The 26,067-nt window shown below is 39.9% G+C and overlaps 1 protein-coding gene across 3 annotated transcripts in view; it reads left to right on the top strand.

Moving 5' to 3' along the window:
* The first annotated feature begins 477 nt into the window (after nt 1-477).
* The window catches only part of LOC110985072 (uncharacterized), an 86,901-nt gene continuing 61,311 nt past the window's right edge, over nt 478-26,067 (top strand). For all 3 annotated transcript variants that reach the window (XM_022245802.2, XM_022245805.2, XM_022245804.2), the window contains exons 1-2: nt 478-609; nt 13,802-13,925. The gene's annotated coding sequence lies outside the window, so the exon portion shown is untranslated. The remainder of the gene's footprint in view (nt 610-13,801; nt 13,926-26,067) is intronic.

Raw genomic sequence — 26,067 nt, forward strand, 5'->3', positions numbered from 1 at the left:
AAACTCCATTAATTGCATAATACAGGAGCTTAGGTGATCACTATGATGTTGAAATTCAGATCTTTCAGAATTCGACAGAAATCTATGAACCATTGACGCCACTGATTTTTGATTTATTCGCTGAAGAGTCAAAGTCCAGAGAACCTTCGAAGTGTTTACATTTTGGCTAAGAAACACGTCAGGGTCGGGGGCAGAGGTTACCTAGGTTCACTCAAAGGCTACTGATGTCGCAATTTTTACTCGAATAATCGGCAATAAATTTACCAACAGAAAAAAAAATACATTAGAGATTGCTTTAATGCAAAAGGGAAAAATATATTAGATTAGTTTATCAGAAATAAAAGGAGACACTTTGCATTATCGCTGGATTAAAAGTGGTGGAGAAAAATAGATGATTAAAAACTGTTTAAAACTATTTTGAGACATAAAACGGCAGTTCGATTTTTATCGCTGGAGCGTTGGATTGTGGGTACCGTACCGGCCGCACTATCGATAACGCGATATCGCAAACAATTTACAATTATTCAAGATGGCGACCGAGATTGTGCCGTGGCTAGGCCAGGACGGCTGAAGCGGACGGAGAATGTCACTCTTTCCTCGCGATCTCAGGTGAGAAGAGCTCGATTTCTAACCCCTTTTGACAAGGCAGGGCCTGGGTGGTGTACAGTGAGGGGTTTCATTGGGTTTGGAGCTGGTATTTTTGGATTTGGGTCCACAGCGTTTCGGTCGGGTTCGAGCGAGGGTAATTTATTGCCATGCCATGATTGCGTGCGGAAGAATTCGCTGTAATGCTGGGAGCCGTGTGTAAGCTGTCATTCGCCTGTGCGTATTGTGTGCAGTCTGCGTTTTCGCTCTGCCCTTGACCGGCACAAAATACTATGAATAACTTAGTGTGCTTTTTTACAAGACAAGAAATGTTGAATGGAAAGAATGCAGTTTTCAGACGCCAACTTGCTGGCTGTACACATCTGGGCAAGTGAGAAGTGAACGTTTTGAACACAAGCATTTCTTGAAACTTGTCAGTTTCAAGTTGAGTATTATTAAATTCACCTTTGAAGTATTTACAGTTCTGGTCCTCTTTCATGTTTCAATTCCTCACTTACTTGTAAATTTTTGAACTATTAATGAAGGATTTTTAACCCATGAAGTGTAATTCGAAAAAAGTGCTATTCTGTTATGTTACAGACAACTGCTGTTGAATGCTTGACAAAATTTGTGATGAATAATTTGTTCTTAAATACATTACTAGCTTCAAATTGAACATACATCATGTTTGACTGAATTTGAAATAGGTCATAATATCTAGTGACCTTGGAACCACTTTCTTTTGTGCATTAAAATGCATGGAAAAGATTTTGCTTTGAAGTCCCCTGTATGCAGAAAAGTATGATTGGTTGCCCTGTGAAATTTTATCTGATCATGAAATACAGGTACGTGTGTGTTATCAATACTGGTTTCTTTTCAGTTGTCTAATTGACTTTGTGGGACCAATGGAAGTAAGCTGTGCCAGAGTTTGGTCCGTTTAGGGAAAGAATTCTTTATTCACTTTTTCCCAGATTGTTTTTTTTTTAAGTATTTAATGTTGAATCAGGTGCTACACAATGCTGCTGAAATTTCTCCTTCGTGATTCAAAATATTCTATGGTAGACTTTAAAAAGCGACAATCGATTTTTAAAAATTGTTTTTGTTGTTGCTGATGTACATACACAGCCTACTTGTACATCCCCCATTTTGAAGGCAAAATTACATTTTATTTGCTGGAATGTTGTATGCTGTCACACACCAAAATTAACTGATATACTCAATATCCATGCTGTTTGCCAAAGAACTCCCATTTTGTTTTGAGGTCAGGTAATTGATCATGCATTTCTTTTGACAGGAAAGTTAACCAATTTGTTCTCATGGATATTGTCAGTCTGGCTGCTATTTTCATGTAGAGACCAGTGTGGTAACTGGGAGAGATGTGAAAAATGTGGCGATTTGTATGTGTATATTGCTTATAAACAACACAAGGTTCCAGTAAGAGTGTTCACTTCCGTCGGACATGGGCACTCATTCCACCACTTCCTTTTCCCCCTTAATGCAAGGTTATTTCTCTAAAGTTGACATTTTGCACGGAGATCAGTATTAATGACCACTGGGCTGTTCCTGTGGACCTGTGTGTTGTTGATATAGCCTTGGTAAACCACATCTTCATGTTTGCTACATGTAGGTATGTTTCATTGCGAGTCCTGGAGTTCAGGTCCTGAGTTCACACCAACTTCTTTGGAGAAAAACAAAATTCTCACGTACAGTACTATTTGGTAGGAACCACTTCAGAGGGGAAAGAACTATGCATGTATACCGGTACCTTATTGATTTACATGCTCGTGCTTACACTGGTATACGTACTTGTAACTCAACTGAGCATCTAGGAATCTTTTTTTGCAAGGGAACTGTTTTGTCCCTCTCACTCATCTGTAGATAATAAACAAGCAGCTTTAGGGTAGGGTGAATTTCATGGTTTCAAGAAAGACACCAGACCACCTGTCCGGTGGATTAAATTTACAGGACCAAAAGCAGCTTACATGACCACTGCAGGGTAGTACTTCATCAACTTACTGGGAACAGATGATTACTAGCACAAACAACACAGATGACTTTGGACTTGTCTAGAAATTTGGAACTGTTTTAAAAGACTATTTTGCCAAGTACATTTGTACAAGATGGAGTAGGGTGGAGGTACAGAAAAGAAAAGAATAACAGTTATTCCTTTCTTTTAGTTTGGTATTAGTTTTAGTTTGGTTTTCAACCATACTAACATTTTTACATGTAGTTCACTGCACATCAAAGTTTACACAACTACATGTTCCTTCACTCCCTGTCAGTTGCTGATGTTAGTTGCTCCTTGATGGTGCTCTTGTAGACCATTTGACTTTTTTTTTGGCTGAATAATTTGAACTTGGATCCACAGTAATTGACCTATTTCGCTCAATGGCACACTATGCACATACATGTATCTCATTCCCCGTCAAGAAACAATTTCAGTGTCTACAGGTAGGATGGGCAATTGGGCAGTTAATTGTGCACAGGCCATGCTTGTAAAGTCTTCCATTAAGCCCTGGCACCAGTAGGCCAAGGTCTACACCAAGGATACAGGCACATGCACCCCTGCAGTGAATACTTGGAATTTATAGCCTTTTTTTGGCCAACACACAGTGTGATCTGTTTTTCGCATGCACACATGTACATGTACATGTATGTACAGTGTAACAGGTCTACAGTGTACATGTACTTGTCAATGGGAGCCTTTGGGAAGCTGATGGCAGCAGGCATGTCACTCAGAACTATGCACGCATGCACAAAACAACAGGCGCATACTCAGAACTGGTAAAAAGGACTGGTATGTTTGCCATCATCAAGCGTTTTTCTCCCACTGGTACATTTATACATATTCCTATATACAGTGTGCACGGCAGTATGTGCACTCTGGATAAACGCATGCCTGTATGTCTTTACGTACTACCTTATCTTCTTTCAGCATATTAGGGCTACATTTGACAGAAATCTGGAGGTTTTGAAAGATTTAGTTTCACTTTTTCCCGGATTCGATGTTTGGAAGAGAAATATGTCAAAAAGGAGAGGACTATTGATAAATCAAGATGACCACATTAACCATGATATTTGATATGAGTGTTGTTTGTTTCAGAACACATTAATGTATATGTATATCAACCGTGTAAAGTGGTGCACAGAAACTGACTCGAAGAAGGCCTCTTCAGAAGCTTTTCAGTTTTTGAATGTACGTAAATGTATATGGATCTCCTTGGATGGATTGTTAGCAAGGATGAGGATTGTTCTGTTTGTTTTAAACAATACTGTAACACTGCCAAAATGTTTTCATTAACTAGAGACATTGTCATTCCTTACAGATTAATTGAGCTCGGACTGGGCTTACTTAGAAAAACTAGATTTCTGTCCAAAATGTCCACATGGTTGAACTGTTCAAGATTGGAAACACTGTGTCTCCTCACTATGAGGAGTCTGATTTCACAGAACCACTGGCTACAGAAACTGACTAAGCATGGAATCATCACGTACATTTTACATGTGTGTACTTGCCTTGTAGAATCAAGTCAGTGTGTTGGCAGAATGTCATGAATTGCATATTTATGTCAACGATTATTGCTGAGCGTGTTAACTTTGCTATTAGTCTTCTGCTTAGGAGCTGTGCTACGTTGGGATCATGTGACCTGGCCATTAGCTTGGTTATTGCTCAATTCTTGTATTATTCATTTCCTGCCCCAGGATCCATGAAAGGAGGGTTCGTTCCATTACCTATACCTGCTGAAGTGAGAAAACTGTACTTCAATCATTCACAGTTGCGATGCATTTTGGTTCATGAGAATTGATGCTTGCCTGTGCTCTGTGGCAAAAAAATTGATGCGCACTGTCACAGTGTGAAGATGGATGCTTAAAACTACCCGTAGTGTGTACACAAAGTGTTGAATGATTGTTACCAGTGTGTTCAAAGTTAACAATATTGGTAGTTTGGGGATTTGGGGTCTCAACATGTAAATGTCAGTTCACTAGTGCATGCGTATTTATGAACATCAGGGCTCACGAAATAAAAAAAAAATGTAGTTGCCCTTCGGGCAGGGGAGTCTAAAATTTGGTTGCCCAAACTTCATTTTCAGTTGCCCCACAAGGAACTTTTAGCCACACATGGTCTCCAAGCTTTCAGTAATTACAGTCATTTTCTTAGTTCCCGATCGCTTGAAATGAACATGCCTAGGCTTACCCACCTTTTTGCTATTGCTCTGCAGCATTACATGCTAAGACGACTTTCTTTTCTTGAAAGGTAAAATAAAAGTTTCGCAGTACAAATTTTACTCCCAGAAAATTTCAAAAAAATTCTGGCTTAATTTCCAATTCGCGTTTGTTGACGATTTGTCAAAAAACACGGGAGCACAAAAAAATCAACACCAGAAAAATTACAGGTTGGTGGGTCACTCACTACGCAAGATTCCATGAACGTTTTTCCTAGTTTTGAATCGCGCATGCAAGTAGGCCTACATGTACGAACGTCATGAACTCAACTACACGTGCGTAACAGATTTGTATGTGACATAATGGGTTCATCAACTTTGCGGCATGGGGGGTTGTATTCGACGGCTCGCTGAGCAGCAAAGTTAAGTCAAAATTCATGCGGGCTATCCATGTTGATGCACTGAAATTCTATAAACTAATCCTGTTTAAAATAAGACTTGCTTTACTAGATAATATGCTTGTTACAATGGTTTTGGCAGAGAAATGGGTTTACGCTTGACTACCGGTACTTTTTGTGTGTAGCGATCCAGAGCTGGCTAAACTGATCCAGAACTAGGAAAAGTGTCGTCGTCACTTTTGTTGATCTTGTAAGACAAATGAAAAGCTCAAAATTTGAAAATATACATGTACAAGGTAGACTCCTGACCCCATTTCAGTGGAATTTGATGATAATTGAGCTGTAATATGACTGAATTTAGTATTAGCTATCCGGAACAAGGAAAACGACTGAATACAGATGTGGCTGCATTGTTCATGCCAACGATTCAACCATACGTACCACGGTGCACCTACCTGAACATGTACAGTCGTTCAACATCAAGGTTAGGATGTCAATCTTTTTTTGCGGTCTTTTTTCGCAATCATTTTTCGGTGCACGGTGCTGAAATGTCCAAAACGCCGGGCAAAAAAATGTGTTGCCGAAAACAGGTGCTTGCCTGTCGGGCTGGCAGCCTGGAACATTTGGTTGCCCGACAAAATGTTTTGGTTGTCCCAGGACGTCGAACTACCAGTTTTGCCAGCCCTGTACACGTACAGTTGGTTACTCAGGGACATCCAGTTACTGTACATTCATGTCCATACAAATGTAAAATTGTAACGTTTCTCTTCTCTGTTTGTCAATTCTGGTGACATTTTCAATTTACTAGGGCTGAGTCAGTGCGACTAATTCACCATTTGAATATTCAACCTTCAATTCAATCAAATATCTGAATATTCGGTTTTGCTGACAGGCAGATTGTTGATGATTATACTATATACACAAAATCAGTTTGAATAATGCACACAATTGTACATTATCATCACTTTAATAGCTTTTCACATCTAGGAGTACTGCTATCTCCAGCCACAATTTAGCAGATTTAAGAGACAAACAATACATGTACTTCTTGCCCTGTTGAAATTTCTATTCCTGTTAAATTCTTTAACGAATAATTTTACTTTTGAGTCGTAAGATGTCCGTTGCTTTTCATTTGAATCTGCTTGAAACAAGCCTCCATAGTGCAATTTTTCTCATTTAAAACAGAAAGAAATTCTCCCTGCCTTTTCATGAATTTTGCATTCGAATATTCAAATTTGGAAAATAATATTCAAATATTAGATAATCAATTGAATATCCGGATATTCAGATATTCGGCACAGCCCTACAATTTACAGCCTCTTTTCAAGTGGCTCATCCCAACCCACATATGCAGCACCCAGGACTTCAACCATAATTGATTGGACTATCTTATTAAGCACTTGGGCTGGGGCCCCTACCTCATGCACGTCCGTTTCACCTGCCTCAATCTGGGAGTGCAGCCAATGGTCACAGTACAACGGTCCGCTCACAACACATGCACTGCTGACAACAGCTGCTCTGCCTGCGTGGACTTCCCACCCAGACAATTAATTGATGGGATGGAGGGCGTGCAAAATACACGCAGACTTGGACTAACATCGCTCTGTGAAAAAAAATGCTAATGCAACACACTACACACATAAAAAAAGAAAGAAAAAAAAAAAGGAAAAGCTCTTATAATTTTCAAAATGGCAGGTCTAGCAAGCTGTTCTTAAATTACATCCATCTCTTCAATTGGATTATCTTGTTACATATCCAGCTCTTACATTAGCCTGACACCTGAACAGCGCTGCGAAACCATCAACCCAAGTATTTTCCTTCGCTGAATACTTTTCCTTGTGAAGTTATCTCTTGCAAAAGAAGCAAAGCTGCGTAGTCCTATGACAAAGTTGCTTGAACATTTCTTTTCTTCTGGTGTATTTTGACTGTACCTAAAGGTAGGTGCTCCCTTGCTAGAACAGCACTAGTCTACATGTACGTACAACATACACTGTACCGGGCAGGGCTGTTCCAAGGACGTATTAAGTTGATTAGGTGAAATATAATACATGTACATGTATGCCGCCTTTTCCATTTGATTAAAATCCAGGTCTGCTCATCAGGAGGTAACGGCTAATTGAGAACTTTCACAGTGGATTATGGAAAAATTTGTACCAAATTATAATTGGTGTTGGACATCTCCTGCTGTAATGATTTCAAGAGTACATGTAGCTTCGTGAAGAGAAAGTGCAACAAATTACATGTACATGTATGTCTTCAGGTTGGAAAGGTGCATGCTTCATATTACAAAGAATGCACACTTGTAAAGTCTGTGTATTACTTTATGACATCAGTTGTTGCATAGACATCATCACAAGACACAACATTGATACCCGCTCCATTTATGTACCGGTTATTTGATTGGCTGAGGCTTTATAAATCAGTCGTACTTGGCTTTTGAATACGTCTGGCTTTATTGGGTGATCTTTATGTAAATCCCATTTTGTGAAATGCATGAAGTGCTTTTCTGTGTTCTAGATGTACTAGAATGGCGTTTCATTTAGCTGAGGCACATACATGTACACTGTATGCACGGAAATGTAAATGAAGGCTAATCGAAAGACTCAGCTAGCTACTTTGTTTCAATGTTTAATTCCGAAACGGTAGTTTACGTGTAGGTTAAAATTCAATTTGTTGCAAGCTGGCAACAGAACTGGAGTGTGTAGTTGTTTGAATTTGTCAGCGTTCATATTTTTGGGCCGACTGTCGTTTACTGTTGGAGTTGTATTGGAGTGTGTTCTGTTTGTTCTGCATGTGCGTCATATGGAAAGATCAGGTATCTTTTCAGTTTGATACAAGTTAAAGATTGGTACTGTTTATACACGCACATGTACAGTGTATGAAATGTTTGCACTTCCTTGTTATGCATTTCTCAGTGGTCTATGTGCAATGTACATGTACATATGTATATGTCCTTTTAGGTAATTTAAGGATTCCATTTTTGAGAAATATGATAATCTTCTTCTTTCCATTTCAACATTATAACGATGAAATGGTGTCACTTTTAAAACCTACCGATTTCTTTGTACCCGGTAGATATGACTTTGTGAAACACATGTACCGGTATAGATATGTACACACTGTGGTTTCAGCATGGCATTCATTTTCATGTATGTACATTTATGTGGGAGGAATTAAAATCTAGGCCCTAATAATATGAGAATCCTACTGGAGTACATGTAAAACCAAGCTTCATAACTTATGAGTGTGAAGGTATAAAGTAATTCTGAAGTGTCTACATGTACCGGTACTTAGAATTTTATCTAAGCACAGGTTAAAGTCTTACTGTACTGTACATGCGCATTGTCAATTCACTGTAATGTACACGTATGTACCGGTAAATCAACCTATAGTGTCAATTCCACTCACTGCTGGTGCACTGATTTTTTTTTCTGAAGAGTAGTCCATAGTACCCCTGTATTAGTTTTCAGGAGAGGCTTGTAGATCACAAACAAGCCATCTCTAACTCTGAGCTTGTCCCTGTTTAGAGGTCGTGCACCTTAACCCCTCCAGTGACCCCTGGAAGGCAGATGCTGTGAGTTTGGGTGGAAGTTTGAAACTCTCTTGTCCTCATGTACATGGAGGCCTACAGTATGTTAGTCTGGTGGGAGTTTTTTTTTTTTACTTGCATGGTAGCACTCAGGATGTCCCTGTGAAAGTACAGTGTGGCGTTTCGGGTTACCCCTCGTCAGGCTTGAGCTGGGTCTCATTCAGAACAGGTAATGTGGGAAGGCTGGAATAACACCGTTAAATTTGTGGCAGCTGTGCTGGGTTTTGCGGTATGGTACATGCGTACATTTACAACAGAAGGGTTTCTTGTTGTGTGTTTTCTTCTTTGGAGAAGCTTTTGTCCAGGATTTTTTGATTTGTGGATGTTGAATATTTTCTTCATTTGTTGAAGGAACATATACTGTACTTGTAATTATGCATAGTTGCATACCCACTCACTCAAAACAAAGTCACAGTTTTTCAATTGCTTGAAATGATTTGCTGAACAAGTATCACAAGTTGTTTCGTGATACATGATTGTGTGTTCTCTCCCAGAGAGAAACTGCTTTCAAGAACTTTCTTAGTAAAATGCTGTATACATGTATGTATGCACCGGTATGTGCCTGAGAATTTCAACAAATTACATCCATACATTCATGTACGTGTACACGTACTAATACGCCCTTTATGCACACTTTTAGATGGGTACATGTACAAGTGCATGTCAATGTAATTAATGTAGTCTATAATTATATAAAATAGTCCTGTGCACAGTGCACATACATGTACCATATTGTACAATGTACATGTACATACAGTACCATCTTGTCAGCATCCAGGCCACTGGGCCCCCCATATTTGCCAGTAGGGGTTTGTACTGTATGCCCCATTGTGTACATTGTCCCTTTACTTCATTGGCAAACATTGAATCCCCATTCAGGCTCACAATTGAAAGTTGTGTGTGCCCGCTCTAGGGACAAAGTGATATAAAATAAGTCGGTAGGTCGCATTGTCATGCCATGGAGGTTGGCAGCCCCGAATGTGTACATAGAATACAGTTGCTGGTACTTAATGTGTACATGGCAGTTTCTGCATTGTTTAGTACCCAGGGGCGAGAAACCAGCAGCCTGTGTGGTTAGGTTTGCGGCAGTGCGGTGATAATATTTAGGGTCTGCATGTACATGTATGTAAATATAACTTGGGCTGGAGAATAAATTGGTTTGTTATGGGGAGATTGAGAGGTTAGCACATTAATGTTGCAAGTGGTTTTACACTTGAGGATGTAATTAATGTATTCATGTACATGTACCGGTACACCTAACATGTAGGCCTGGTATTTTGTGTGATGTACAGTACAATGTGATTGGGTAAGTGGTGTCATGTAAATTCTTCTTCACTTTTTCTGCTATGAGAGAAGAAAAATCAGTTTAAAATTAAAAAAAAACTTTGCTATGGGAAACTCTGCAGGACTGTTGCATTGTACATAACTTGTAAATGAGCAAAATTTAGGGGAAAAATCCAGTTAGGATATTTATCCAGTCTGACAGGAACTGGAGAACTTTGACAACATCCGGGTGCATTCATACCAAATCCAGCGGACAGGAAAATATTCAGGACATTGCCTCTGCACAGAATCAGTTTGAATGTGACAAATTATATGCCAAGGTGAAGGTACAATCATAGAGTGGATTTCACAGTGTCAGGAATTGCTTCAGTGTGTCAGATTTCCTTTGCTGTTCATGGACAGAGGAATATGAATAGTAGGCCTACAGTCGTTGGCATTGTTTTGTGGCACACTAGCGGCCAGAGTGTTACATGTAGCAACTGTCAGAAGTCATGCAAGGCATTATGGACACACATCTTTGCCAAGCAACGTTGAAGGCACATACCGTACCTGAAGCTTGCTGACAGTATTGTAATACTTCATAAATGATATTTACAGTTGCTGGTATGCAGTTTGCCATCAATTGGTCAAGCCTGCCATTGAGATGGTCGGGACTGTCTGTTCTCATGTGAATGAGTTGAAGTTCATACTCGGACGTAAACCCATACACCAGTATGCACATTTATATGTACATGTACTGGTACCAGGGGTACCGGTGCTGTCAATACAAAAGTTATAGTCAGGTCATCTTTAATTCGTGTACTTCACAAAAAGCACAAATGGGCCAAAAATAATGCTGTTAACAAAAAATATTGTTTAGAATTGTTTTTTATTCCTAATTGGTGTTCATTTTGAAGCAAAACTAAAAATTATTGATACGCAAAATTATTGCGTCAGTTGTCTGTTCACTGTGGGGCTTGAGCCACCTTAAAACTGTTCATAGCAGTCTGTTTTCAAAATGTCATAAAACAACCCAATAGTCTGTACATGTGCAAGAGCTACAGGTACTGGTAGTCCAGGCTATGTACTGCATAGGGCCCATACTGTTTGCTTAATATGGGTGATTCTCAATAGTGTGCCTCCAAGAGTTTTCAACGCATTGGCCAATCACAATGCGCAAAATCTATTGATTCTTTCCAAACGCGCATTGGGTTGACAGATTTCGTGTACTGTGATTGGCCAACGCGTTGCAAAATTCGCGGAGGCGCACTATTGTGAAATGCCTGTATTAAGCAAATTGCTGTTCAGGGAACAGGAAGGAGAGGCATAATATTGTCACGTCGTCCGATGACGCAATGGTGAGTGGCTTCGGTGGACAGGATATGAGCAACAGTACAAGGCATTACATACCGCTATATCTATGGTGGTCTTAAAAAAACAATCGTAATCTCTCAAATCTTACTCTGACTGTTCCACACATAAAGCCAAACGAAGCAAACATTGTTAATGTACTCTGTTTACAAAAGAGGCATCATGGCACACTGGTATACAGGCTACATAGGCTGTGTGCATGAACCGAAGGGGGCACCGTTCAGTCTGATAATGAGAGGGAAATATCGGTAGGCTGGTTTCCCATACCTCAGCCTTTTTTCTAATTTCAATATCTCAGGCTTTGGCTTCGAATGCAAAACCAATTTGAAACGTTTTCAGTTTGATCTGTATAAAAAGTTTTGATGCTTTGGCCACATGTGCTGCAAGCGTATACCGGTATTTCTGAAGTTAAAAAAATGGAGTAACATTCGGATTGAGTTCACGAAACCGAAGTTTGAGGCTGAATTCAGAGATGAAGCCTTGGTTTGGAAAAACCACCTTGTATTTGGTACTTAAGACATTCAAATAAGCTGACATCATACACATTGGTACCGTAGTTAAAAAGTTTTGGCTATTGCTGGAAACAACATACATTGTAGGAGTCAATGGGAAACTGATGAAGCCACCAGCCAGCGGCTTACTCTAGGTGTGTAGCTGTTAGTAACCACAGCCACAACTTTTGACATGGCTGCTTAAAACGGTTGTTCATTTGAGCAGGGAAAGGCCATATATTGAGAGTACCAATACATGTACTTTTACAAAAAGCCTTTGCTACTGTTAAGCTGGCTGTAAGTTTGTGACAAAGTACCAGTAGTACTTGGTCATATTTGAAGAGATCATAGCATGAGGTGGATATTTTATAACGAGCTTTAATTTTGATTTCCATCTGCGTGCCGACTACGGAAATGGATATATGTCAACACGAACGGGAAAGCTTGCAGGTTTATTGCTGGCCTGTCGGTCACTTGTAATTTTCGCCAGGCTGAGGTACTTGTGAGTCCCCTCCAAGGGAGCAAATCTTGACAGGCTTACAAATTGGCTCAGCTCTGTTGAAATTTTTTGCTTAGCAGAATTCTGTATGACTGGTAAATTGGCATATGTCAATGACATGCTATGCGCCGTTTATACAAATGCTAATTTTCTTTTCAGCAATCTCTCTTAACAATTGTTTCCTTGGTAAACATGTCCCTTAAAACTCATCCAAAGTTTGGACGTGGAAATAATGTTGGTTAATTTTATATTTTTTAGACCAAAATAACAATATAAGAATATAGTTGAAGGGTATTGCGTATAGGTACCGCTACTTGTGAGTGGAACTGTAGAAATCAGAAGTCAGAGGCAAGTAACACGTAGGGCCTATGTGTACTGCTCAGATGTAAGCAAACAACTTGTGAATTCAGTAAGCCATGCCCAAATGCTGTGTTGTACATGTACATGTACGTCATGTCCAGTGACTGGCGCAGGGTTGATTTTCTTTCTGTGGCACATGAATTTGCTTAGCAGTTTTATTTTTTTAGTTTCATCACCTGACTACATGTATGTCTGTGTTTCCCTACTTCCTGCTTAATACATGTACATGTACACATGTGGTACATGTACATGTACACATGTGGTACATGTACACGTACACATGTGGTACATGTACATGTACACATGTGGTACATGTACACATGTGGTACATGTACACATGTGGTACATGTACACATGTGGTACATGTACACATGTGGTACATGTACACATGTGGTACATGTGTACATGTACATGTACACATGTGGTACATGTACACATGTGGTACATGTACACATGTGGTACATGTACACATGTGGTACATGTACACATGTGGTACATGTACATGTAGCTGTGATAGCGTGACTCCCTCCTTCCCCTCCAGTCAGGGGAGGGGTGCTCCATTTCCCCCGAGACAAGGGAGGGGCTTGCTAATTTTTTTTGGCTTTTTCCTTAGGATATTGACCCTTCAGTGGATTATAGGCCATTGCAGACTGGTTTGCGTCATTCCAACCAAGGGGAAGGAACAAGCAAATGGTTTTTTTTTTTCCTACCGGTAATTCATCCCTGCTTGGAATGACCGTCCAGCACTGACTGGGTCCTTGGAATAATGTCCTTTTGCCCAACTTTCCAAGGAGTCATCTGGTCCCCACTTTTTCAGATTCTGTGGTAGCATTTTTGAAAAAAATATCCATTGCTAGTCGTTGCTATTGCTGGTCATGACTAATGTCAAAATGAATTGAATGTATGTATTTAATCAATGTATTTTCCATGGCAAAGATTTGTAGTGCCGGGTATGTGCACATTGTATAAGAAGTTGTATTGATTAACTTATCACAAACTTTGTAATTTATACAAGTGCTTGGTATATCATGTGTATAATGTTAGTGTTTTGTAAGATATCCATTTTGTTTTCTGATGCATAGATTGAACAAGTTACACCCATTCATCAATGCACCACAGAAGTGTCCAGGGTCAACAGATTCATAATTATGCAAATGCAATGCCATTGACGTCAACTGACCAACTTGCACAACCTGTTTACACCTGGTAAGTCTGTGCATGTTTTCCACCAGACTCCTTTTTTTGTCCTTCCACCCTCAGTAATGACATTTTTCCTGCAACAGCGGAAAGTAAGCAGTGATTTATTGCTTTTTGGTCATTTTCTTTAGATTAACATAGGGGATTGTAAATGGAATAAACAAAGTGTGTGTTTACTCAGAGCCAAAGAAAATTTTTTATAAATTTAATTCTTTGCCTTTTCTCTATCAGTGTGACACAGATGAAGATATCAATTGTAAGAAGATTATGTATATCCATGTGTGTTTGCCTTCCAATTTCTATAGTACCAGATGTTGCAGGTTCCTCAAAGTATGGACCATTAGATAATGTTCAACTTTGGGGGTTCATTTTTCCTGAAGTGAACAGCAGTGAATTAATTTCCAACATCTGATGAAATGAGGGAAGTCATGGCTGATACCTGGAACAATGATGACCGTGTCCATATTTCAACTTAATTAGAGTTGATGAATTAAAGTCTCCAACGTCAGCATTTATATGGATGTGAACAACCTGTTGAAATCCTAGCCAAATAGAAGTTATCAGGAAGTAATAATCCCCAGGGTTATTTGACACAGATTTGTATGTGGTGAAAGGGTGATAATATTTACACATATTAAAACCATAATCACGGAATTAAAAAATACCTCTCATAAATAATCCAGTTCCAAATTAGGCAGTCACGAGTGCCATTCCATTCTGTCATAAAATCGTCTGCAAAAAATGCAGCCAGTAAAATCAAAATCGATGTACAACACAAACTTTTGAAAAAGTACAAAAAAGCACCGCCAGACCATCATCCTTTTACGGCGGTGAAGTTAGGGAAACGTTTCCCTGCATTGTGGGCTGTTTGACCGTTGACATCAACCCAGATAATGTGCCCTCTTTTTCATTCGATATTCATGAGCCCTTCCATGGAATGGCAACATTCAGGATTTTTCTCTTCGTACCGAGGTTTCTCAAAAGAAAATCTGTCAAACTGAATGACGTTCGCAAAAAAAGACATAAAATGCCAATACCAAATATTGAGTTGTTAATTTTGATTTAATTTTCAGCGGGGATATCTCCAAAATAACCGACAAAATGAACACCGTACATGGAACTTTCAAGCTCTACATGTGACAGCATTTTCGTCATTGTCCAATGTGATGCATTTTCAAACGTCATCAAAATTCCTTCAAATATGTCGTTCTCAACGAACATATTGTACTCATTACACATTTTTAATGCAGCCAAACTTAAAGATAATTTTCGGTGGTCGAAAGGCATAAAACCTGGCCGATATGCTGGTATAGTGAGAGTGATTATAAACAGTAAGAGAATGAAGACAGCCAAACCTTCTCATCATTTTCTGTCAATACCGGTACACAGTCATCAATCTCCAATCATACAGTGGTTGATGGTCCAAAAAGCAGGAAATAAAGTAATATCGCAATGTTTCTGATATCCAAACCTCACTTTGTTTCCAGACTAGTGTACATGTACTATACAACAGAAAATCAAAGCATGATGTTGCACTGATTGTGTCAAATGCATTCGTCCCATGAGCATCGCCGTGTTTAACGACAGTACTTCCGTACTTCACCTACCCACCTTATCCAATAAAATGTGTAGCCTGTGCTCACTTGCATATGGGTCATTCCATGAAGTTGGATAACAAAGTGTATCAGAGGAGCTGAAATTTCAAATTCACTTATGTGTCGTTTTTTCCCCCTAAGTTTTGACACATTATTAGCTGTGTTTCTCATAACTAGACATACTTTTGCAATAACTTAGGCAGACAAGGAAATACTCAGGTATTATGCCACATGTAGCAGGTTATGGATGTAACATGGAAACCCCACACAGAGCTTCAGCACGCAGCAAGGATTTATCCAAGTTGCAATATGTAATGAAGATTCATTTGTTATGTTCTAAATATTGGCAAGTATCCCAACAAAAATAAAATAAAGAAGGGATTACCTCAAGAACGAATGTCAGGGTACATGTAGGTACATGTACTTCTTTAGGAGAATTTTCGAGACCAGGTACCGTGCGGTCGGGCTGAGCATTTTCTCATATTCAGTTGGCATGGTCGGGTTCCAATGAAGTGCAATCTTTGTGGCCATATACGGACGCATGGATGGCAATATTTGTCTTGATCTTGACCACATTTATCCCTGATTATATTCAAAATACACTGAAAATATCGTGTCAGCTTCAACTTCATGGAATGACCCATATGCAGACTTTTTTTGAGATTGAAATATGTTGTTGCATGCATCAGGCTGACTTTGTTCATTTAAGGAATGGGAGTGGAGTAAGAGACAGAGCCCAAATTGGGGTAAGGAAAAGTCTAGTCTCTACTGCTGAGAATTTACATTTATACAGTGCATGCACGTACATGTACAATGTGTACAGTTGTGGCCAGTGTGATGTGGCATTGCAAAGATTGGGGCTGTGAAAGTCCTGCCAAGCCGGCACCAACATGATGGATTTGAACAAGGCAATTCCCTAAATTCCTTCAAATCCTTGTGGTGACTGGAATGAATCAATATGTATGAAAACCTCATTAATATATATGAAAACCTGTGAAAATATATATGAAAACCTCTAAAAATAAGGTCAGACATTCTGGAGTTGAACAAATTGTTCCAGCTTAATTTGTCAAAGATAAGCAAAAATCCGACTTATCCAAGGATTTTTATTAAGCACAACATACCAAATCAAATGTTCCAAGCGAATTTTTTTCTGAGGTATAGTAAGTGAATCCGACTTGTTCGAATCTGACGTATCTGAGATTTATCGTACATTTTATGTACATGCTACATACACTTATGTGTAAAGCACCACTTCTGGTGATTTTGTTGAATTAAATGTTTCATGATAAATCTTGCAATAGCCTGAATTCAGGCTTTCGCCAAATCCAATGTGGCACCATACAGGTACATACACTGAGCACATGGGAAAACGTTCCCCAGATGGCAAAAATGTTGGGGGCTCCCGTTCATCCCTGCTGTTGACATGTTGAATGTGGCAACCTCAAGAAAACATCAAATGATTTCTGTAGCATCCTTCCAGTGGCTGAAATATTGAAGTTAAAAATGTGCAATCACTGCAGTGCAAACACTTGGGTCCACAGGTTGGCACAAATAGGAGTCATATATACCAGTAGTGTTTTGATTGGTTTCTGTCCTGATTTCACTGATCTTTACCACAGTAATGGGAAGTTTCCTATCCCAAACATAAAAGTACAACATCCAAGCCCAAATACTTGAACTAACAGGACACCGATTCACAAAGTGTCTCAAGACCCCCCTTCCTCCATTCCACCCCCCTAACCCCGATGGCATGACATCCCAGACGGAAGCACGCTCCACGCCTCAGTTTTAACTTGAGTTTCCCGGTGGGGAGGAAGTTTGGGGAACCCTTTGGCTGGATGCCAGATTGTAACGAGCCAGAGCCTTGCATGCAGTCACTGCTGCCTATTCAAGTCAGCACTTAATGATCCTGAGCCTGTCCCAATTGTACAGTACCTCCCACTTTGCTTAGGTTTCAACCTCTTCTCCTAAAATCAATTTGTACTTGTACAGGTTTGTACATTTGATTTACCCCCCGCATCATCAATTACATATTTTTCAAAAATCCTGTTTAAATCTAGAAAAATTGGGTCTTTTCTTTAAACAAAGCTTTTATTACCATATGTCAATATTCGTACATGTACAGTGTAGCTCAACTTAAAATCAACTTATTGTAATCCCCGCTCCATCCCCTTATACTGCAGACACCCTGAGAAATATGAGAGCTCAAACATGATAGACCAAAAAGTTAATCCTTTTCAATCTGTCTGGGTGGTGAAAAATTTGAAAACTATGGATGAAAAGGTAGCCTGACTTGTGTTTGTCTCTGCCTGTCCTGAGTCGCAGGTGAGATCCTTCAAATAAGGAAGCCACCCCCACCTTTTCTTAATCTTGTCACAGAGTAGTCGTGTGCATGTCCCATTCGGCATAACTAGAAAGGTGAAAAACAGAAAAGAAAGCAGCACTCCCCCTTTACCAGATATAATGGAATAGAATGGAAAAGAGAGAGAAAAACACACACAGAACAAGTGATGTCCTTACCCAAACCCATTATGTGTAGGACTTTACACAACTAGCATTGTGGAATGGGGAATGTGAAAAAAAAAAGTCATGCCGGTCGTGAAAGGGTGTAGCACACTCCACAAAAGCTTTCTAAAGGGAATTCAGGTAAGAGTAGTAACTACAGTCCTCCTGTCGCCTTGCTTGTACCGTGCGAGCCATGCTCATTGTACAAGTATGCAGCGTTGTTTGGAGGAACACATGCAGGTAAACAGATTTCAGAGCGAAGAAAAGTTTGTGAAAAGTTTTGACAAATTCACCCCTGTGTTGATAGTACAGGTGGCTCATTGCATATCAAAACATTTCAGCTTGAAGAAATCTGTAAATTGTGGTGGTTGACCGATTTTCCTCTCAAAGTACGGAATGTGTATAATTTACAAAAAAACTGCATTAACCCTAACCCTACATAATACTACAAATTACTACTTGTAGTAAAATGTAGTACTGAGTGCTGTCGCTTGTAAGAGAACATGACTTTATTGTTCTGTGAAGCCATGAGATACACTAGATTAAACAATGTACCATACAGTGCTGTGGCACTATAAATGCATGGCTTTATTGTTCTCTGTACAAGTAACAATGGAAGTAACCTAGCCAGAAGTAGTAATCTGTAGCATTAGGTCCTTCAGGCTCAGACTATTACTTAGTATTTTGTAGTACTGTGTAGTGTAAGCCAAGCAATATGCTTGGCAGTTAGGGTTGAATGGTTAAGTAAAAATTGGTCCATGCAGGCCTCAACCTTTTTTTTTCAATTTTATTTTTTCAGCTAGCTCGTAGGGTAAGGTAACTTCCAGGTATTTTTCACTAGCCCACAGGAATTGTCACTTCACCACTGGACATATTTCAGCAAAGGTAACTTTGACAGTACTGACTGCCTTTCCCTCAACATCTTCATGTCAAGAGAGAATACCAACTGCAACCAGGCTTTGAATTAGAAAAAATATTCCACGTGCACCGTGAGTGCATGCAATTGAAAAAGTTTATGTGCAGTCATATTACAAATATTACATGCACCATTAGCTGATGTAAGAAAAAAATTGGGAGAGTAGAAGATAGTAGCTGCATGTTACCCTGCAAGGTTACCTCATTGCAAGCTACATCATGTACATGTACCTGATTAGCTGTCAAAAACTCGACCAAGTAAACACATGATACAGTAAACGTAGAGTGGTATACATGTACATGTATGTTTACGTACTGTACATTTGACGATACAACGGAAGCATACAAAACACACGCACGTGCGCTCTAGACTATAGGGGTTGGTGTCAATGCATCGATTGCTGTAACCCCTATGGGTCCAGTCCACTAATTCAAGCCCCATTGAAAACAGTGTAAAATCAGCACCGTTCAGGGCCCAATAGCATACACGCCAACATCCCTGAGATTTCTGAAACACAAATGAAATTCTTGTCTGGTCACTTATCTTTCAATTTCTTTTCAATTTTTTGTGGGTTAACCAATTACATTTTTAATTATTCCCACAAAACAAAATCACCCCCCAAAAAGTGATTTTTCCGAAGTCTGATTGCAGCCATTTTTCAAGTGGCAACCCTCAACTTTCTCGGGCACTTAAGACCATTTTTCAACCGTAGTTTTCAGCCCTTCTGCCCTCAAATGAAAGCTCAAAGACCCAGGGAGTTGATCCTGGCAAGGATTTACACAATCTCACCATTTTCGGGGCCAAACAATCTCCTTTTTCAAAAGATACTGTGGGGGCACTTGTAATGCTAATGAGCTGGTCAGAAATTCTCACTTGAATTAGTGGTCTGCACCCCTATGCTAGTCTTTCCTCAAGAGATAAAGTTGACTGCATACAAGTTAGCTGCATGTACGTGCACTGTGCCTGGTAATGCCAACGTTCTGTGAGGTTGTATTTAGGCTGGGTCCATGGTGACACTAGAGAAGACAGAAGTGAATATGTCACATGCACAGTTATGTGTGTGTAAAGGGTAAACGATATTAGCGTGAGAACCAACGTAAGCTTATCGAAAATTACGGTAATGTGACGATGCATTTTTGTACTTTTAATAAAAATCGTTTCTGGTTAGCAATATTTTTGGTATATTTTATCAATAACGATGTGTTCAAAGTTTCAATATTTTCAATATTTCTCAAAAATCCGAAATTTTCGATATATCGGTATTACCAAATAGTTGATATCAGCGATATCGATATCAAACCCGTATCAATAATATCAGTATATCAACGGTGCTTATTTCAAACAGGTAGATATTTCTTAACTATCCGGGGAGGGGGAAGTTATAGAATGATTTCACTAGCCTGCAGCACTTTTTACCAGAATTTGTACACGGCTCTCATGCCGAGGTCAAGACCTGGACACAAGTTCATGTATTGCACCTGCCACAGTTCAGGGTACACATTAGATTTTAAACATCACTTTTTGCACCAGTGATTGAAATCAAGTGTAAATGTTACATAATGAGACATAAAAATATCATGCTTATTTGGCATGGTTGACATTTGCAAAGATAAAATACATGTAACGTGGACTTGCATTACCAGTGGAGGTTCTGTTGACATGCATTGCTTGTGCTGTAATAAAGGAGCCCTGGACTTGTGTGTGTCTATTATCTAGCATTTGTTGCCAGATTCAACTGTTTACAGGTAGGCTTACATGTATGGCCCTAGCCCTTCCCATGCCCTTCAAAATCTGCCTGCAGATTTAGAGTATTTTGCAGGATTGAGGATGGTTGATTCCAGTAATAGTTTCCCCGGGGATGGATGCTACTTTTACCAGTACTGCTGCTTCAATGCAAGTCCAAAGAATGTTCATGTACCAGGCCAATGTTTTCCTGCAAAGTGGAGGATTTTGGAGGATTATTGAAGGTTCTTCCAGCCAAACTACGGTACACAGGGAATTGACATGGCTAAGTTTTGATAACTGTCTAAACAACGCACAATATGACTCGCAAATTTCCACATGACAAACGGATGCGCTGTGACACCAGCCTGAAATAATCCACCTGCTTTCTTTAGCCAGGCTGTGGTCAGCAGTGGTCAGACCATGGAGCTATTAGTGGTCAAGCCAATTGTCCTTTGTCAGCCTTCAGTCCAGCCTATATTCACAGGTGCAAGCAAATCCTCCATTATGTCCCGCTGTATGGATGCATGGTCTGAATGGGTTTTGAGTCTCCAATACCAAAACATCAACTGTGAAAGTAGTGTGGCTGACCTGTCCCAGCCCAGGTGCTATTGTAAGGAGGCTACCAGTAATAAACAACCAGATTATTGAAAGCTGGATCAGGAAAGACCTGTCTTTCAAAGCAGGGGCCAGATTCATGGGTTCTCTAAGCACAGAAATTTGCTGCATAAGGAAAAATAGGTGCTTAGCAGAAACGGGTTACCAGCCCAAATGCCATACTACATGTATGTAGGACCTACATGTATATACATGTATTTTGTTATGGCTGGTTCCCGGATCCTAGTGATATTGAGCACAGATGTTTGACAGCTTAGATAATATTTGCTTAGCAGTTTAGGGTTTTATAGCAGGCTTTGTCTCCAAAATCAGTCTCGGGTTGTGGACCAGGCTCAACTGCTCAAATTAAATTGAATTAATGTATTATTATGCTCCTCTGGATGTTTTAGTGGTATCATCGGACTTAATATTGGGCAAACAACATCAGTGTCAAGTGGTGAAAATGAATGGAGCCTGAGACAGAGTTGAAGTTGAATATTGGAAAACAGCCCTACTGGTTATATGCTGACTTCTGCTTAGCAAATAAAGTGTGCAAGCATCTTATCCTGCCTGACAGTTTCAGGAAATTACAGTCAGGTTCATCGAAGTAAAGTTTGGGCGAGGGAATATTCCAGGTTGTTCACAACCAAGAAACAGAAATAAATCCTTAGACAGTTACATGTACATGTAATTTCTTCACTCTAGCAGGCATAAAATTTTGTCATTTTGTCGTAACCCTGTAGAATTAAAACAAAAATTTTGGCATGCAGTGACAGTACTTTGAGCATTCACTTCAACCCCCAAAGTTAGCAAGAATGGGAGCTTGTGCAGATCGGTGTACACAAAAAAATAATCGTCAAAGGGAAAGTAAAAAGTATAAACTAATTTATCTTAAACCCCAGGACACCTAGAACTAATGTACATTGTACATGTATGTTCATGTACCGTACACTGTACAGTGTACACATATGTACATGTACTGGTAAGCTTGATGCTTCTTGGGAAGGTTATTAACCCTAACCCCCCCAAGGGTTGCTGGCCCTAACCTTCCCCATTCACACAAAGTTAAACACCCATGTGGGACTTTGTGCACAGAGGCGGTTGGACTTTGTTTTTCTGAGACATGCCAAACCCAATGCATAAGCCAGCTGTTATGGGCCTACCAGACCTATCCCCACAGAATTAAACACTTTACTACTGTTTAATTCTGTGTGGTTGGGGAAGGTTAGCGTTAAAGGAGACAAGCAATATGATTTTATTATTTAAATACCTGTCCTGGTAGGAAAGTGTTCTTTTGCAATGTTGCTGTGAATTTTCACCTCCCTTGTCACAGTAAAAGGGTGACACTTGTGTTAATGAAGAGGAAAATGTGTATACCGGTATTAATGAGCCAAAGTCATCCAAGACAACAGTGTTGTCTTCACCGCTCTGTGTACAATGCATACAGTATGTCACTTTCCCTAAGTTTCACTTAAGCAGCTTGTTTAGTAATAGACATAAATAATGTTTCTTCAAGACTTTGTGAAGTATGATTTTTTTTGTTAAGGGGGGAGTTCCTTGTGTGACAAAAACCAAATACCGGTAGCACCCACTAAAATGTATTGATGGAAGGCTTTCCTAAGAAGGGCACTTCCAGTGAAAAGAAGTGTTAAGTTTTGTTTGCATTGTTGTAACCAAAATTAACATGTACATACATGTACATGTGTGAAAACAAATTGAGAGGAATGCCCGCTGTACCGGTGAGTTTCCTTTTAAAAACTGGTCTATTTAATGTACGTGTATGTTCAGCGCACACGTTAATTTGCCAAGAGGCTCTTCCATAAGAGTGGATATCATAAAGGCACAATGTACATGCACATGTGAACCGGTACATGTCCATTACTCAGGCAAATCCTCCTTTGCCTGGGGAATAGGCATGGTGGATTACACAGTACAGTAAGCCTGGCAAATTTGTTATGACCTTGGTTTGCATCCCTTGGGAACGTTGGCAAAGTTACACAATTCATGAAATATAGAGATCTTCACAGTCCACATATTGTAGTCCCCCCCCCAGTGTACAATTTAGCTACATGTAGGCTTGGCACCAGGGGCTCAAGTGTTACCTTCAATGGTTGCAACTTCCAGTGTGGGGTATGGCCCAGGGGCAGACAGTATTTAGTCCAGTAGTGACTGAGCTCCACCTCCCATTCTTGTTGTTCAGACAGGCATTTCATGGAATCTCCCCCCTTCCCATTTTTTGGGTATGTGTAGGTGTAGCGACTGTCAACTTGTTGAGCTCCGCTGCTTTGTTTTTTACAGGCCACAGTTAGTATGGATGTGAATATTGCATTCAGAATGACAAAAACAGTCTCCTGTTACGGTCCATGTACTTCAGGGGCAATTTTTAAAGCAAAATTCAGACATTTCCAGAACCCGAGGATATCTTTGCAGTGACACAATAAAATGAAAATGTAGCCATGGTAAAAATTGGCATGCAATTTACAGGCACGTTTGATTCCTCAAGTTGAGTTCAGGGATTCATTCATTTCAAAAACCTCTCCCTTAAATCCTCTTTATACCAGTGTGTGCACAATTTGCACATGCTCCTTACGTACATGTACAGCATGGTTTTATGTGGTAGTTCATAGATAAAAGACTTTTGTAACTCATTAGATTTTATCCTTGAACATGCACATGTTACAGATGGGACATTTCTTCCTTTATAATTCACATGCACATGTTACAGATGGGACATTTCTTCCTTTATAATTCGCATGCACATGTTACAGATGGGACATTTCTTCCTTTATAATTCGCATGCACATGTTACAGATGGGACATTTCTTCCTTTATAATTTGCCTGCTGTGTTTTTATTTAACTCTTTCTTTAGACATTTGTGGTATTTTAAGTCTAACCTGTTCTGCAGCAGACCCTATGTATTGTGTTTTGTACCTGGTTTTGTTAAGATGTTGCCCAGTGGGCTGACCGGTTATGTAATGGCCCTTATTATTATTTTCTGGGTGCACATGTATTTTAAGAAGTGAGTTGTACCATGCTTGGGGGCACTCATCACACCACAGCCACCGTTCAGCCAGGGGCTCTGTTCTTTTTTCAACTGATGGGTGTTGCCAACCTTCATCACTCCAGCCAATGTCCCATTGGCCCTCCAGCTATACACTGCCAGCAGAGACAGCGAGTCACTGCTGTACTCTTCTCCTTCAAGGTGACGGCTTGCCACATGCATTGCACGTAGAGACAGCGAGTCTCTGCTGTTCTCTCTCTCCTTCAAGTTGATGGCCCAAACCAACCTGGTTTTGTGGCTCTTCCTAGATGGCCTAGGACCAGACCAGTTCTGAGGCTCTTCCTAGATGGCGTGGGACCAGACCGGTTCTGAGGCTCTCCCTAGATGGCCTGGGACCAGACTGGTTCTAAGGCTCACCCCCAGATGGCCTGGATAAGACCCTATGATAAGACCAACCGGGTGCACCAGCCAGTGCTTCAGCCAGCATGCTTGTTTTGCGCATACATGTTGCATTGGAGCCTTTATGGGCCTATTTGCTTATTTGTTAACCAACATTAATGATCACTGGCCTTTGCATTCTTGAAAGTGATCAGCTCAAAGTGACTTCATGCACAGGTACCGGTACACGCCCCCCCCCCAAAATTCAAAAGATAGAAGTATGAAATGCCCAAAGTGCATTTTTTGCAGGCTGAAAATAGTACAAGTTTTTATGGTTGAATTGAATTTCTTCCGGGAGCTTTTCTTTGGTTTAGTTGTGAATTAATATACAAAGATCATAATTACATGTACATTAACATGTGTGGCATGTTTTGTAACTCAATTGAAAGTGCCTTTTTGTGAGGTTTCTTTCAACCTGTCCATGGCCTGTTATCTTTGCAGTTGTCCTTAGGCAGAATTTATGAGGTGCGGAAGTGGAATACACATTTTTCTTTGGCTTTTGGAACAGACAGGCATTACCAAATGAAGTATTTTAGAAGTATGTTGCAATTTCGTTTTTGTATGGAGGGCAAATAACCCAAAACACTGCATTACCACAACTAAATGTATGGAGGGCAAATAACCCCCAAAATGGTCTTGATCTCAGTCTCGGATGTTAAAGTCTTGGGTCTCCCCCTCGAGACCTGGTGAGACCACTACAAAATGTGCACCTGGTCCCAAGTTGTCACTTTATTTCCAGCACAGGAGACAGCCTTGGCAAATATTGCTCAACACAATGGAGACGAGGTTGGAAGCACTTGAACTTGTACGCAGCGTGTCATTTTATATTTCATTGGCACACATCGGCCAATTTTGACATGTGTTTGTGTACATGTACCTGTACATACATGTATTCCACATGTAACTTGTCACATGCGTTCGTTCAGGCTACATGCTGTTACATGATGCGCTGCCTTTTGCAACATCGTCAGCTGCAAAAACTTCAATTAGAGAAACATCAGGGCACTGCCAAGTCAAGTGAATTGGCAGCAGTGGTTTGGTTATAAGAAGTACAGGGAACTGATGTGCAGTGGAAAAGGGGACAGGAGAGAGTGTGTAAAAGGCATGTTTTGCACAATGACAATTTCAGAAACAAGCTGGATAGTGATAGCTTCTGCATTCACGCAACGCCGTTAAAACTTAAAATGAGTTCACAAGATTTGGCAGTTGTACTGTTACACAAAGTACCCCTTACTTAGCAACATCAATCTTATCAGTTATCTCAATAAATCAAGATCTTATTTGGATATTTATTTTTGCTCAATTTTTTGTTCACACAAAAAAGGTTTTAATGTGTATATTAGTGGGGTAACTCAGGTTGAAAATGGCAATTT

The sequence above is a fragment of the Acanthaster planci genome, linkage group LG02 (assembly GCF_054643075.1).
Source record: "Acanthaster planci isolate LZ-2023a linkage group LG02, COTS_SCS, whole genome shotgun sequence".
Taxonomy (NCBI): Eukaryota; Metazoa; Echinodermata; class Asteroidea; order Valvatida; family Acanthasteridae; genus Acanthaster; species Acanthaster planci.